General features: G+C 36.9%; 1 protein-coding gene across 1 annotated transcript in view; it reads left to right on the top strand.

Annotated features, from left to right (window-relative positions):
* The window catches only part of LOC134745940 (fibroblast growth factor receptor 4-like), a 113,858-nt gene that overhangs the window by 48,893 nt on the left and 50,404 nt on the right, over nt 1-14,561 (top strand). The gene's annotated exons all lie outside the window — the stretch shown is intronic.

Raw genomic sequence — 14,561 nt, forward strand, 5'->3', positions numbered from 1 at the left:
CCCGATCGCGAGTTAGTCTGACGTCTGACGCAACCCGTTACGTTTACATCTTATTTGCTATTTGCAAAACAAAGCTCTTTCTATGACATAATTGTATCGAGGACCGTTGATATGCCGCTTTGATTGGGTTGCGTGGGGCTTTCCTGACCTCGGTTTTTAGGGTTCCGTACCCAAAGGGTAAAAACGGGACCCTATTACTAAGACTCCGCTGTCCGTCTGTCCGTCTGTCTGTCACCAGGCTGTATCTCATGAACCGTGATAGCTAGACAGTTGAAATTTTCACAGATGATGTATTTCTGTTGCCGCTATAACAACAAATACTAAAAACAGAATAATATAAATATTTAAATGGGGCTCCCATACAACAAACGTGTTTTTTTTTGCTGTTTTTTTCCGTAATGGTACGGAACCCTTCGTGCGCGAGTCCGACTCGCACTTGGCCGGTTTTTAATTGAAAACGCTTAAAAAAATACTACGAACTATGAAACGAAAAAATGTAAATGAACATATACCTATGCTATATAATTGTTAAATGCGGATGTCATTCCAGATCTAGAGCAGAGCCCAACTGGGGAAGTACCTCCACCTTACAGAAAACCGCAGCCAAATAACACTAGACCCTACTCATAGTGTTGTGTTTCTGCCGGTAAGTAAGGTTGCCAGAGCTCAACGAGGGAGAGGAGTGTTAGGGTCGGCAACGCGCGTGTAATATCTCCGGTGTTGCAGGCATCCATAGGCTACGGTAACTGCTTACCATCAGGCGGGCCGTATGCTTGATTGCCACCGACGTGGTATAAAAAAAAATTGTTAAATATTTGCTGTGACTTATTTTTCAAGTTTTTTTTATTTTTATTAAAAGAGTAAGACACGTCAAGATTGTTTATTTACGTACCCTTTTCTAATGCTAAAGAAACGAGGTAGGACTATCTGGGCCGATTTTAATTTTTTTGTAGGTTGTTTTTCATCAGATTTTTCATACAATTTGGTAAGCTTAAAGTGCTCCTCATTCTGGGCGGAAAAAACACGAAAACCCGATTTAAGACTAAAAAAAATTAATAAAAAATTCCCTTGAGTTACAAAAAACCATAAGTTTTAGACTTAATTTTTTCCGAGACCACGGGACAATGCCGTCCTCGAAACGTCGGAGCTTAATGCTTATTGTCCCGTGAAAGTAGGTAAAGTAAGTTCCAAACATGTAAAATTTGTATGGACGATAGCTCTAAACACCCCCAGGCGTTATAAATGACTCCTTGAATTCTCCGATAAACTGCAATAACTCAAAACGCAGACCAGAAAATTATATTCAAATTGAAATGTAAGCGCTGCGATCGACGCTGACATGAACCCAATAATAAATCATGCGCGTGAGCAGTTAGAGGAAAAACACCGTAACCGCCAAGAGTTTCTGAGTATTACACACAAGGGCCAAAAGTATGAAAACAACGTTGTTTTCTTTAATATCTACGAGTATGAATAGATTTTGTTATAAAATTCTACATGTGTCATCAATTCATCATTCGTATGAGGACACAAAATAGTTTGGTACCTTCAGGTACAGAATTCGATCATCAGTAGGTACCTATTTACTGAGGATCATCTTCAAAATCAATTTTGAATAAAACAGAAACACTTTTTTCTCCCTATATTAAGAAAGCCAATAGTCCAAGTGTTAATATTGACAGAACGAAATCGACATGAATTTCCTCCTTGTTTGCCTCCCTGGATAAATTACCGGCAATCTAATTTATATTAATGGATTACCTACAGGCTACAAGTTCCTTTTGAAAAATCAGTTTCTTCCGTTCTATGCCTACAGACAAACTGATTTTTAGGGTTCCGTACCCAAAGGGTAAACGGCGGGACCCTATTACTAAGACTCCGCTGTCCGTCTGTCTGTACCAGGCTGTATCTCATGAACATAGCTAGACAGTTGAAATTTTTACGGAAGATGTATTTTTGTTGCCGCTATAACAAAAAAAAACTAAAAAGTACGGAACCCTTGGTGGGCGAGTCCGACTCGCACTTGCCGGTTTTTTTTTGTTACCTACTCGTACTTCGTCAGACACTGATAGGTAAATAAACTAAGACATTGATATGTTTTTCATAATAAATGTTAATTGTGGAATTTGTGATATTGTCTTCGGTTACCGCGATAGCGGATTGCGGTTTATAGTCTATGATTGTTCATTATTTTTAGTATGTGGGTATTTTTGCACTTTGTAATTTGTCCTCAGTCACCCGTTGACCACGAACGCTGTAAAGGGTTCGAAACGTCGGGATGTATTATAAATTCAATATACGCGATATAATCCGTTTTCATAGTTTTATTTCATGTGGAATTTGTGGTTGTTTTTGAACTTGGTATTCGATCTTAACATCCTCTTTATCGTCATCGTACCGAAACGTCAAATTGCGTCAATTTTAATTTTTTGTAGGAGCAACCTTAGTAATCATCATCATCATCATCATGTCAGCCGATAGACGTCCACTGCTGGACATAGGCCTCCCCCAAGGCTCGCCACTCCGACCGATCCTGTGCCGCTCGCATCCACCGAATTCCCGCGACCTTCACCTTAGTAGTGTAAAGCAATAAATGGGATAATGTGTAAACCACGTAAATATGTGTACCTATATCAAAAGGTCGCCAGTTCCTAATTACCATAATTATCCCGGGGTTTAGGGTACGGGAATGTTTGACACTAGTCAAGAAATAGGTAAAAAATGTAAAAACAATAGTAAATTGTTAACCAAGGGACGAAAGGCACTCATTTCTGCCGAGGTATTTTGGCGCTCGAATGCAGTGAGAGCGCCAATAGTCCGAGGCAGAAATGATGCCTTTCACCCGAGTTAAACACTCTACTTTTCATTTCGAATACGAGGAAAGTAAAATGCATGTATTTTTTTTAAAACATGACTAAGTATACATTTTTATAGTATTTCTTGAGGGTACTTTCAATTAACAATTCAGACAAAAGTATCGTTATTTATGGAATGGAGAGTCAAATATCAAAATGAAAAATTTATTACAAATCCATTTAAACTCAAATTTCAATTGCGTATCGTAAAAAAAATAAAAAAGTCGTACTTCGAACGTAAAATGCTCTAGTGCAGACACGTATCATTTTCTGCGCACCTTTTAGAACAACAATGACCCTCTTTCAGAGCATGAGAAATGAAAAAACTATTTTTACATTTGTAAGCATATTTGGAGATTACTACCTATTTTTAATTCATACCTTGGTACCTAATTATTTTGCAATAAATAAAGTGATAAATCCACTAAATCAGTCCCGCGCCCAAAATCCGGGGCTATGCTAATGAGACTAGCTTATGTACTTATTTATGAATTTATAGCTTCCTCCAAAACCCTCAGAAACCTCAAATAGTAGATTGTGTTACAAGGGAGCAAAATGACATATTTACGGCGAGCGCGTACATTGAATCCTAAACGAAGCGAAGGATTCTATAATAGAATCCCGAGAGTAACGAGGGATTCTAAAGTAGAATCCTGAGCGTAGTGAGGGATTCAAGTGTGTTACGCCCAAGATGGAAATAATTTTGCTACCATGTGACACATACTGCTTTTCACATCACCTATGAGGTAATTATGATGTTTAAAAATATTATATAAGCTAAAAAAATAATGTGCAAAAAATGCAAAAATAGTGTCCTAGAACAGAAAAGTGTTACTTTGATCCCTCCTAGCAGGGAAGAAAATTGCCACTTTGATCCCTCCTAGCAGGGAAGAAAAACCCCTTTATTGAATTTGTGATGTGAAAAAATATTTTATAAGTACTATTTTAGGTACTTTTTAAACACAGAAATCCCAAAATTTCAAATAAATCACGCGCACACGTACGTGCACTTTTTCATGCACACAGTCATCTTTAAATAAATATTTGACGCTAATTCGGTATGCGTACCTAACTACATATTTACGTACCTATTACACGCTTTAATCGTTATGTGCAATATACGAATCCCACACACGGAGACGGATTTTAAGACGTTAAAGTGGACGACCGCTTTTCCATACCAATTACCATAGAGTAACTTATACTAGAGCGGTACTGTCATAGTAAATTTTGTAACCCCAGTAAATTCACTGCCATCTGTCGACACACTTTAAAACTAAAAATGAAGATTTATAAAAATACGATAAAATGTATTTAAATATGGATAAATGATTTTTTTTATTTGCATTAATTATTTTTATGATTTTGACACATGTTCTTTCACTGATATGCGTTAAAATTGTTAAATAACAAACGAAACCGTCAACGCCATCTATACGACAGTAGGCCAAAGCTAGTAGCGCCCTCTGATCGAGAATTAAATTTTCTTGATTTTCGAGGCACGTTTTTTCCTTAAACTGTATCCATCTATTACGGAGTTATATCTATCTTTGTCCATACAAACGTAGTCCCCATTTTCCTCCCTGGATATTGACTTTATGACATATTTTTTTACACAGTGTACATTAGTCATAGCTATGCCCCTTAGTTTGACTTTTTTTGATTTTTTGATTATTTAAGAGTTAGGACCAAATTCCATACAAAACATAAAGCTCCTTTTATATAAAAAATAATCAATTGAAAAAAAAACACTCAAGTTTCAAAAGTATTGTAAAAGTAGAAAAATTTTGATACAGTTATAATTCAGTACCGCACGGTATGAAGAGATCTTCCTATAGGTACAGTGTCGAAAAAAATTATGGGCCCTGGAGGGAAAGTACCTTAAAACCTTAAGTTAGCTCATTTCACATAAAGGAAACATTCTTTTATTTTTAAAAAGAAGCAAAACTGCATCCAATTTTTTTTTTTTTAATTCGCTTGTCTCGCCCGGGAATTGAACCGACTTAAAATTCCAGAAAATAAACACCGTCTATTTTATTCTACCAGTCGATACAGTTAATGTTAATGATAACGTTTCTGTAAGAAACATTAGGTCTTACACTCGTCTGTCATACAAAATATCCATAAAATCGAATATTTAGTACTCAAGAATATTTTTAGACAAGCAAAATTAAAAAAAAATTAAAAATCTATGAATGCAGTTTGGTTTCTTTTAATAAATAAAAGAATGTTTCCTTTAAGTTAAATGAGCTAACTTTCCCTCCAGGGCCCATATTTTTTTTCTCCCTGTATACTAACCCATCAAACTTTATCAAACTGACAAAAATATTGACAAAGAATAATAATCATTAGATATTCATTAGACTTTTAAAATAATGATTAGATATTCTGTACAGATGATGATATTGGCACAATCCAAATTTAAAAATAATGATTACAAATTCGCTAGGGACTACTACGGAATGAGCTCGCGGTCAGTGCGGTGGTCGAAAGCGAAATGCAACATCCGAACACTTCTTGCCAAAAAGGTCAAGAGTGCCGAATGTTTTTGTATCTCGTGATGTCGTGATACATACTTGTAACGCCGATTTACCGACGCGATAATGTCACGACAATCTTGTGTGCGTTTTACTGTTATGTCAACCACTGAACCACTTGACAGTAAAGGGGTTTGTAATATGAAATCTAACCCAAATGGTATATTTTTATTTCCGTTGTGTTTCAATTTTTGCGGTTCCATTTAACACTACATATTCATAAGATTTCATTTTCAAGTTCTTCTATTCACTTTTTCATAACGCGCGAACACAATTAATACATTACACTTTTAGATTTCACACAAACACACAAATCTCACTCCCTCCTCACAACAAGCTTACACACATACAAGTTCACACTTCACACTCCTCTTTTTCTTTTATCTTTATGTTTAATATATGTAATATAATATAACTCGTAATGACCTTGAACCCTGCGATACAGGCCATGCCTAGTGCGGGGTTCACTGCAATGTGCCTGTGAAATTATATTAACTGATAAATAAAGATATTTTAATTTTTTTTTTTAGGCACAATTTATACGAGGTACGTAAAGAGCAGCGTTCTTCAGCCGCTTTTCGGTAGTTTTATTTTACGTCTGTTGATTGTATTGGACAAAAACGAGGAATGCATTGTTTTTAGTACGTTTCCGGGACTGGAAAACAATGTCAAAGTCTCCACTTTATGACTTTTTTCTATCAAGTTTAGGTATTTATACTCGGCCTATTCCGATAATTGGAATCAGGATCATAAACAGTTACTTTCATAACGATTAAAGAGTCATGAACTTTACGACCTCTAAGTTAATGATTTATTCAAAGAGCGCTTGAATAATAAGTTTAAGTTTTTCCAACTGTTATGATCAGAAAGTAGGAAAACGGTATTATTTCCATACTAGTTTCTTAGTCATACGACCTTTTTACTTTAAAAGGTACCTTAATGCATTTGAATAATATCAGCTTGTTGAATAATATTACGAATGGGTAGTATTTTTAAGAATAGGGAATCGAGAAATAGTTATTTGTGCAACAAGAGAGGAAAGTTGTTTTTTCTTGCGAGTGTTTATTTTGAGTCCCGAGAAAGCGAAAGATTCTGTAATTGAATCACGAGCGAAGAGTGATTCTAAGGTAGAATCTTGAGCGTAGCGGGGGACTAAAAAACACGAGATGTAAAATAACTTTCCTTGAGTTTAACGTACATACACTACATACAGTAAGCTGCAGAGATAACTGACCCGCTTGCATATAAACTTGTTTGCAGACGGTCCGTTATCTCTGCAGCTCTGTCTACGTCACCAAGATTATCATTAAAATTATCTCATTCGTCATTCATAAAAATACAGCACTATTGTCCTCTGAATCTAGGTATTTAAAATAACGTTTTCACCTCAGCAGCTCGAACAAGCCTACTTTCGTCATTCCCTGGAGTGAGGAAAGTGCGACTTTCCTCACTCCAGGGAGTGAAACAATGTAGCTTTTTAATTTAGTGAAGGCCATGAACTTCATACTTTTATAACATTTTTTTTATGGTACGGTACGGTACGGTACGGTACGGTACGGTACGGTACAGGAAAACTTACGTTTATTGTATGAACTCGCAATAAACACTAATCAATATATAAATAGTGTGAAGGGCTGACACACTTAACCCGCAAGCACAATAACCCATATTGACCTATAATTAAATTTACCAGGTGCTTATCAAACTATCAAGATTATATAAACATTCAGTTTTTCCCATTTCACCTGCTCTCACATTTATTTGACCTATTGTAAAGTTCACCCGGTAGTATAGTAACAAATATCGCAACAATAAAATGGCTTACATATCGAATTGTTTGTAAAGCGATTGTTGTGGTAAGGTCCATTTATCGATAAGGTTTAGTCGGGTAATTCCTCTGCGAATTCTGATGATAATAACACGTTATGAATTTGATCTGGATATGTTATGGACCATAGACATAGTATTATAATAGTTATAGACATGAAACCGAGCGACCAGGGGTAAGAGAAAGACATATTCATGTATTGACAGGTTAATGTATGGCAGCATAATCCTTTTTCTCTTTCACTCTTATAAATTTCGGTATTTCGCCATCGCCTCCTACCTATGCTGCCATAACCCGACCATGAAAAGAAACCCGGTCGGTGATAAGGACAAAGCATGGCACTATTTTCTCTTTCCTCTTATAGGAATCGCAATAAGACTATCTTTCTCTATCAAAGAATTCAGGCCCTTGCCGTTGACGGAAAAATGACGTCACGCTACATAAATTATGATTATTAGAATTAGTCTTTTCGTAATAATTACTCATTTGTCAACCTCTTTAGTTAACTGATATAGATATTACTGCAATGTTCTGCCACCAGAGTGCAGGACTAGCCTTCTTAGTAAACTATAGAGTAACTTATACATACTGTACCTTTAACAGGTTTCTGACAAGTTTTCAGAGATAATAAAATATGACATTAATGCATCAAGGCGGTTTGTTTACAGAGGACCTACCGGGAAACGCGGATCCGAAATTTCGCTATCTGCCTCTTTATCGCTCGAATATGCAAGTGATCGAGATGTTAGATAACGAAATTTAGATTTTCTTGTTTCGCGATAGACCCTCAGATTGTGGTAGTGGCGCCCCCTACGCCCTTCCCTTCCCTATTAACAATCAGTCAAGAAACTGAAAAACTGAAAACTGAATTTCATCTTATTGTCACTCAACCAAAAAATAGATTGTTAGTTTATTAAATAATACATATTTTTGATTTTTACCAGTGTATTTTACGAAGCAAGTATTTATTTTTCTACGCGTCAATAGGTTAGTTACTTATCTAAATTTGTAGTCCACAACTTTGGGAACAAATCCAATTATTTTATAAAATATTTTGATTTGGCGGGGTGGCCTAGGGATTCAAGGCGTTAGCCCGGATTGCTATAAACGCCGGTTCGAATCCGGCCTTCACCACTGGAGGGCTTCGTCACTTTTTTTTAAATATATGATATCTCTTTCAGTTTATAAATTTGTAGTGTTTTATAAAATATTAAAAATACTCCCTGTATATTAAATTACGTCATTTTTACGTCAACAGCATGAAATGTACCGGTCCTGGTTATGGATATGTTCTTTTAGTATCATAAGTGACATTTCTTCAACCACAAACGTCAATTTTGACTCTGACAGATTATAAATATATCAAATCTAGATCAAATATAACCTGTTATAACAAACAGTATACGCCTCCTAATCACTTCCGATAGGAGGCTTTTTGACTGCTTTCACGTATAACGTCATACATAGATCATTTATAAAAACTGTTAAATACTGTACTGTATTATAATTTTTTCTTGTAAGTTTTTTTTTATACCACGTCGGTGGCAATCAAGCATACGGCCCGCCTGATGGTAAGCAGTTACCGTAGCCTATGGACGCCTGCAACACCGGAGATATTACACGCGCGTTGCCGACCCTAACCATCCACTCCCTCGTTGAGCTCTGGCAACCTTACTCACCGGCAGGAACACAACACAAAGTTGTTGTGTATTGTGTGAAAATGACGATAAACTGTCTCTTTAACTAGGTTTTATTAATTACTCTGTATCATTCATGTTACGTTATGCATGCAGGAAGCTACTACGAATATGCCAATCATAGAAAAATTTAATTTAGTTTTCAGATACCGATACAGATTATTATTCACAACGACGGGACTTAATCGCGTAAAATAAGTTTTAAATTCACCTCCGACGTTTATCGGCGGCGTTATCCCCGTGGTCTCGTGGTGGTGGTGGACAGATACAGATCTTATGAACAGAGACCTTACAAACTAACATACTTTTTTTTTATTAGCTAATTAGTGTGTCGCACTGCTGGGCAAATACATTAATAAAACTTACCTAATCTTACAAGCTAACAATTATTTCGGCAACACGGCGGTCGCCGGCGGGGGTGTAATGTCCGAATACTCCGAATGCAGCTGCTATGGCTATGGCTAAATGAATAATCACCTAGTAAATAATAGTGGGAAATAGCGTTTTCGAAACGAGCAAATTAAGTTGTGTGTAACGTCTTTAATTCTGATTTTGCCGAAATGAATCAGATAATGATTCATCTGAGATTAAACGGGCCATTCTACTTTTCGTTGATCAAAAGATTTTCACCCTTTTTATACTACGCCGGTGGCAAACAAGCATACGGCGTGCCTGATGGTAAGCGATCACGATTTTTCACGACAGTTGATATACGATTTTTGTTAAATCGTTAAATATCTATACTTTTTAAATATATATCGAATAGGTAAATAAGCAGTTATTCATCGAAACTTTAACATTACATTTAATCATTCATTCAAACTAGGTACTCCTACTTACTTACAAACATAGATTACATTGTTGCCGAGCGATGAAAAAATAGTAGATTGTTAACCAAGGGATGAAAGGCACTCATTTCTGCCGAGGTATTTTGGTGCTCGAACACAGTGAGAGCGCCAACAGTCCGAGGCTGAAATGACGCCTTTCACCCGAGTTAAACACTCTACTTTTCATTTCGAATACGAGGAAAGTAAAATGCATGTGTTTTTTTTAAAACATGACCAAGTATACATTTTTATAGTATTTCTTAAGGGTACTTTCGGTTAGCAATTTAGGCAAAAGTATCATTATTTATGGAATGGAGAGTCAAATATCAGAATGGAAATTGTGTAACAAATCCATTTAAACTCAAATTTCAATTGCTTATCGTAAAAAAATTAAAAAAATAGCACTTCGAACGTAAAATGCTCTAGTGCAGACGCGTATCATTTTCTGCACACCTTTTAGAACAACAATGACCCTCTTTCAGAGCATGAGAAATGAAAAAGGCATTTTCTGATGAGGTACCTAGATGCCAGAGGCCGAGGCTTGGTGAGGCATGGCAAAAGGTATGAGTTAGAAAATGCCTGTTTCCACCAAGGTATAACTACTTAGTGTTTTTCTCAAACATGTAAGGAAATATTGAAATATATAATATATTTGGCGATTGTGGCATACGTTATGTAATATGTACGAGTAATACACGTTCGCTCCGCGTAGTTGCGCGCACCGCGCCCCTGGCAGCGGACAGAAATGGAATTTGTATCGGTTATTTTACTCCTAGGAGTGAAATTTTTTTTTTTTGGCGAGCTTTTAATTTCAGGGCTCTTATGCTTAAGGTCGGAATTGTAGCTGCGCCCTGGAGGCGAGGCAAATCTAAATCTAAATATGTTCGAGCCCTCTGACGGGGCTCATGGTGAAGAACTTGAACGGGTCACTATCTTCCCACGCAGAAGATACATGAGGGGAGACGGTGCAAATTGCTCCAAATCATACGAATTTCATTTATTTGCCCGCTCCGTCCGCTCCGGACTCGCGGGGGCCGTGCGTTGTCGTCGCTGGGATAAAAATTAGGCACTTTGCGTTTTCGATTTACGAACAATATGCAACCATTTTCGAGCATATTTAAGAAATATTTTTTTGTTCAATAGGCATCATTTTTTTCGCAACTTATAAAAGGTCGGACTAAGCTAACTCTGCATGGCATTTGAAATAACAAAGTATGAGATTTTCATCAGTAATGTAAAATATCTATGAACATACGACGTTTATGACACTCCCTCACTCTGTTTTAAGTCGGTGCAAAGTTACCTTTGATGGACTATAACAAAAAAAAAATAGAATAGCCCACAAGTCAAGATTATATGCAATCTTGGGATTAAATCTATTCTTGGTCAGTCGTCTTTAAGTTTTTGGGGGTTATGAAACATCAAGCAATATTATGTATCATCATGAATGTCATAAACTTGTACATATTATTAATATATTTGGGTTTACCGCCTTAATAATCCCTGCCTTGGCCTTTGATCGTGTTTATGGAAGGAAAATTACGTAGATAGCAAAAGGCAGTGTCGAAATGGTTCATTAGGGTTCCGTACTCAAAGGGTAAAAGCGGGACCCTATTACTAAGACTCCTCTGTCCGTCTGTCTGTCTGTCACCAGGCTGTATCTCATGAACCATGATAGCTAGACAATTGAAATTTTCACAGATGATGTATTTCTGTTGCCGCTATAACAACAAATACTGTGGGCGAGTCCAACTCGCACTTGCCCGGTTTTATTATAGGCCTATACCTACTAAGACTTCACATAAAAGTCGTCAAGCTAACCCCATCCCCGTCCTTATGTTAGTACAGTCACCATCAGATATACCGGAGCGACCGAGGTGCTCAAAAATATCTGAACACGCCTTGAGAATAGAGGTGTGTTCAGATATTTGGGAGCACCTTGGCCGCTCCGATATGTCTGATGGCGACTGTTCTGTTTTAACTTTGGTCGGATGGGCCCATTCCACTCTCAATAGGGGATAATACTACCACATCCAGAATGACATGGAAATCCACGTCAGACATACTGTCCGAGGCATATTTGTCGTATATACCTACCGAGATTAGGAAATGATTCCCCAAAAAGTATCTTGTATAGCTATTATGTTAAGAGTCCCCGGCAAGCTCGGTTCTCCATACAAACGTCAGTTACGCTCTCATTTAAAAACGACTAGCTAGATTGCTCTGAAAAACAATAGGATAAGGTATATCTAGGTTTGAAATTAGTTTATGTAGCTTCAGATACCATCATAGTAAAAAAAATACAGCGAATTTAAGTTCATACAAAATTCTTATTCCAAATTATAAGCTAGCTATAGGTATGCCGAATTCGCAAACTAATTTCTGACCAGCATGATTGAGTAACAAACTTACTTACAAACTTTCACGTGTGTAATATTAGTTAGTTACAAAGTTTTTAGTTTTAGTTTTCATGCGCTACTAACACTAGTAATAAGATTGAAATGTTTGCTAACCATGTATGGACCTTTTAGTCTGCAATAAATGATTTTTATTATTTATTTTTATTTATTAGTACATAAACAATTATTAACGCAACCAATTCGGACATTTAATTTAACTTAATGTTAATTTAAAATTGTAAGATGACACCTTCGTTTTTTGGAATATAACCACGACAATGGAGGTTTTTACAAAGTAGGTATACAAAAGTTTTGCGGTTTATATTGAAGGACAGAATATATACTTAACTCGAATTATAACACTTAAACTACCTATAGAAATATAAGCTACATAGAGTACCTACGTGATTGTAATTTTATTGCGCAATGGATTTGCGCTTATTCACAATTGACAATTTATTCTATGTACTTATACAGTCGCTATCAGATGGCCAAAGTATTCACAAATATCAGAACTAAACCTCTATTATGAAATGAAGACGGTAAAGTGCATGTTTAGATATTTTTGAGTACCTTGGCCGCTCTGATACATCTGATGGCGACCGTACCTGTACATTTATAAATTCCAGCAAAGATAGATATAACTCCGTAATAGATGGATACAGTCTAAGGAAAAAACGTGCCTCGAAAATCAAGAAAATTTGATTCTCACTCAGATGGCGCCACTACCTTTGGCCTACTCTCGTATAGATGGCGTTGACGGTTTCGTTTGTTATTTAACAATTTTAACGCATATCAGTAAAAGAACATGGGTCAAAATCATAAAAAAAAATGTATGCAAATATTGCAAATAAAAAAAAACATTTATCCATATATAAATACATTTATTGATATTTTTATTTTTAGTTTTAACTGTGTGTTGATTGATGGCAATGAATTTACTGTGGTTACAAAATTTACTATGACAGTACCGCTCTATCCTATTATATCCTCTTGGTTCCAGTAAATCATTTGAACCAATAGGGGATATTACTGCAATGTTCTGCCACCAGAGTGCAGGACTAGCCTTTTTAGTAAACCATAGAGTAACTTCATACTGTACCTTTAACAGGTTTTTGACAAGTTTTCAGAGATAATAAAATATGACATTGATGCATCAAGGCGGTTTGTTTATAGATGACCTACCGGGAAACGCGAATCCGAAATTTCACTATCTGCCTCTTTATCGCTCGAATACGCAAGAGTGACAGAGATAACAAAATATCCATTTTCTTGTTTCGCGATAGACCCTCAGATTATGGTAGTGGCGCCCGGACGCCCCTTTTTTTATTTTTATACCACGTCGGTGGCAATCAAGCATACGGCCCGCCTGATGGTAAGCAGTTACCGTAGCCTATGGACGCCTGCAACACCGGAGATATTACACGCGCGTTGCCGACCCTAACACTCCTCTCCCTCGTTGAGCTCTGGCAACCTTACTTACCGGCAGGAACACAACACTATGAGTAGGGTCTAGTGTTATTTGGCTGCGGTTTTCTGTAAGGTGGAGGTACTTCCCCAGTTGGGCTCTACTCTAGATCTGGAATGACATCCGCTGTCCTGTGCCCTACCACACAAAGCCAGATGTCATTCACAGTGCCCATACCTCTCTTTTGGACGTAGTTTAAGGACATATCCGGGTCCGGACGCAGTTTAAGGACATACCCTGGTCCGGGCCCGGGTCTGGGTCCTACGTAGTTTCTCGTATTATTCCCTATTAAGTATATACATACATATTTAATGTTTACTTGTTTCTGCGCCCCTAGTGGAAATTACACTGGATAGCGTGACATGACCTACGCGTTTGCAAGTCTCATTTTGTATGGGATTTTTGAGTTTCCAAAACGTCCCGCTTGGCGCGCTGTTCAAAATCCCATACAAATGAATCGAATGAAATTTACACTAGTTCAGAATAGTGAAAATTGAGTTAACGTAAGTGTATATTCGAACGAAAAGGAAAATAATTTATTCCAAAATGTACTCATTTTGTTCCTTTGTTTTAACGTTCATTTTTAAGCAGTGCTAATTCCAATTTGGGAAATTTTAACTTGAATAAAAGGTACTAATCGGGCAAAACTGTTTATGCGGTCGTGTTTATGTTTTTCAGGTTTCATGGATGTTGTGTGATAAAACTTAGTGATTACAGTGCTACAGTGACGTGCGAAATTGCAAGGAGATCAACGTCAATAAAATCGTCATCCTTAACCTTTCATATATATGTGGTAGTCAAAAATTGTGAGTTCAAACCTCGGTTCTGCTGTATACAGCAGGAAAAATCGTTCAAAAATTCAATCAAGATCCTTATCATACACAGAAAATAGGTTAATCACGGATCACGGACTGACACGTTAATCCTACCTCAAGCACCGGATGACCGTA

Source organism: Cydia strobilella, chromosome 12, assembly GCF_947568885.1.
Source record: "Cydia strobilella chromosome 12, ilCydStro3.1, whole genome shotgun sequence".
Lineage (NCBI taxonomy): Eukaryota > Metazoa > Arthropoda > Insecta > Lepidoptera > Tortricidae > Cydia > Cydia strobilella.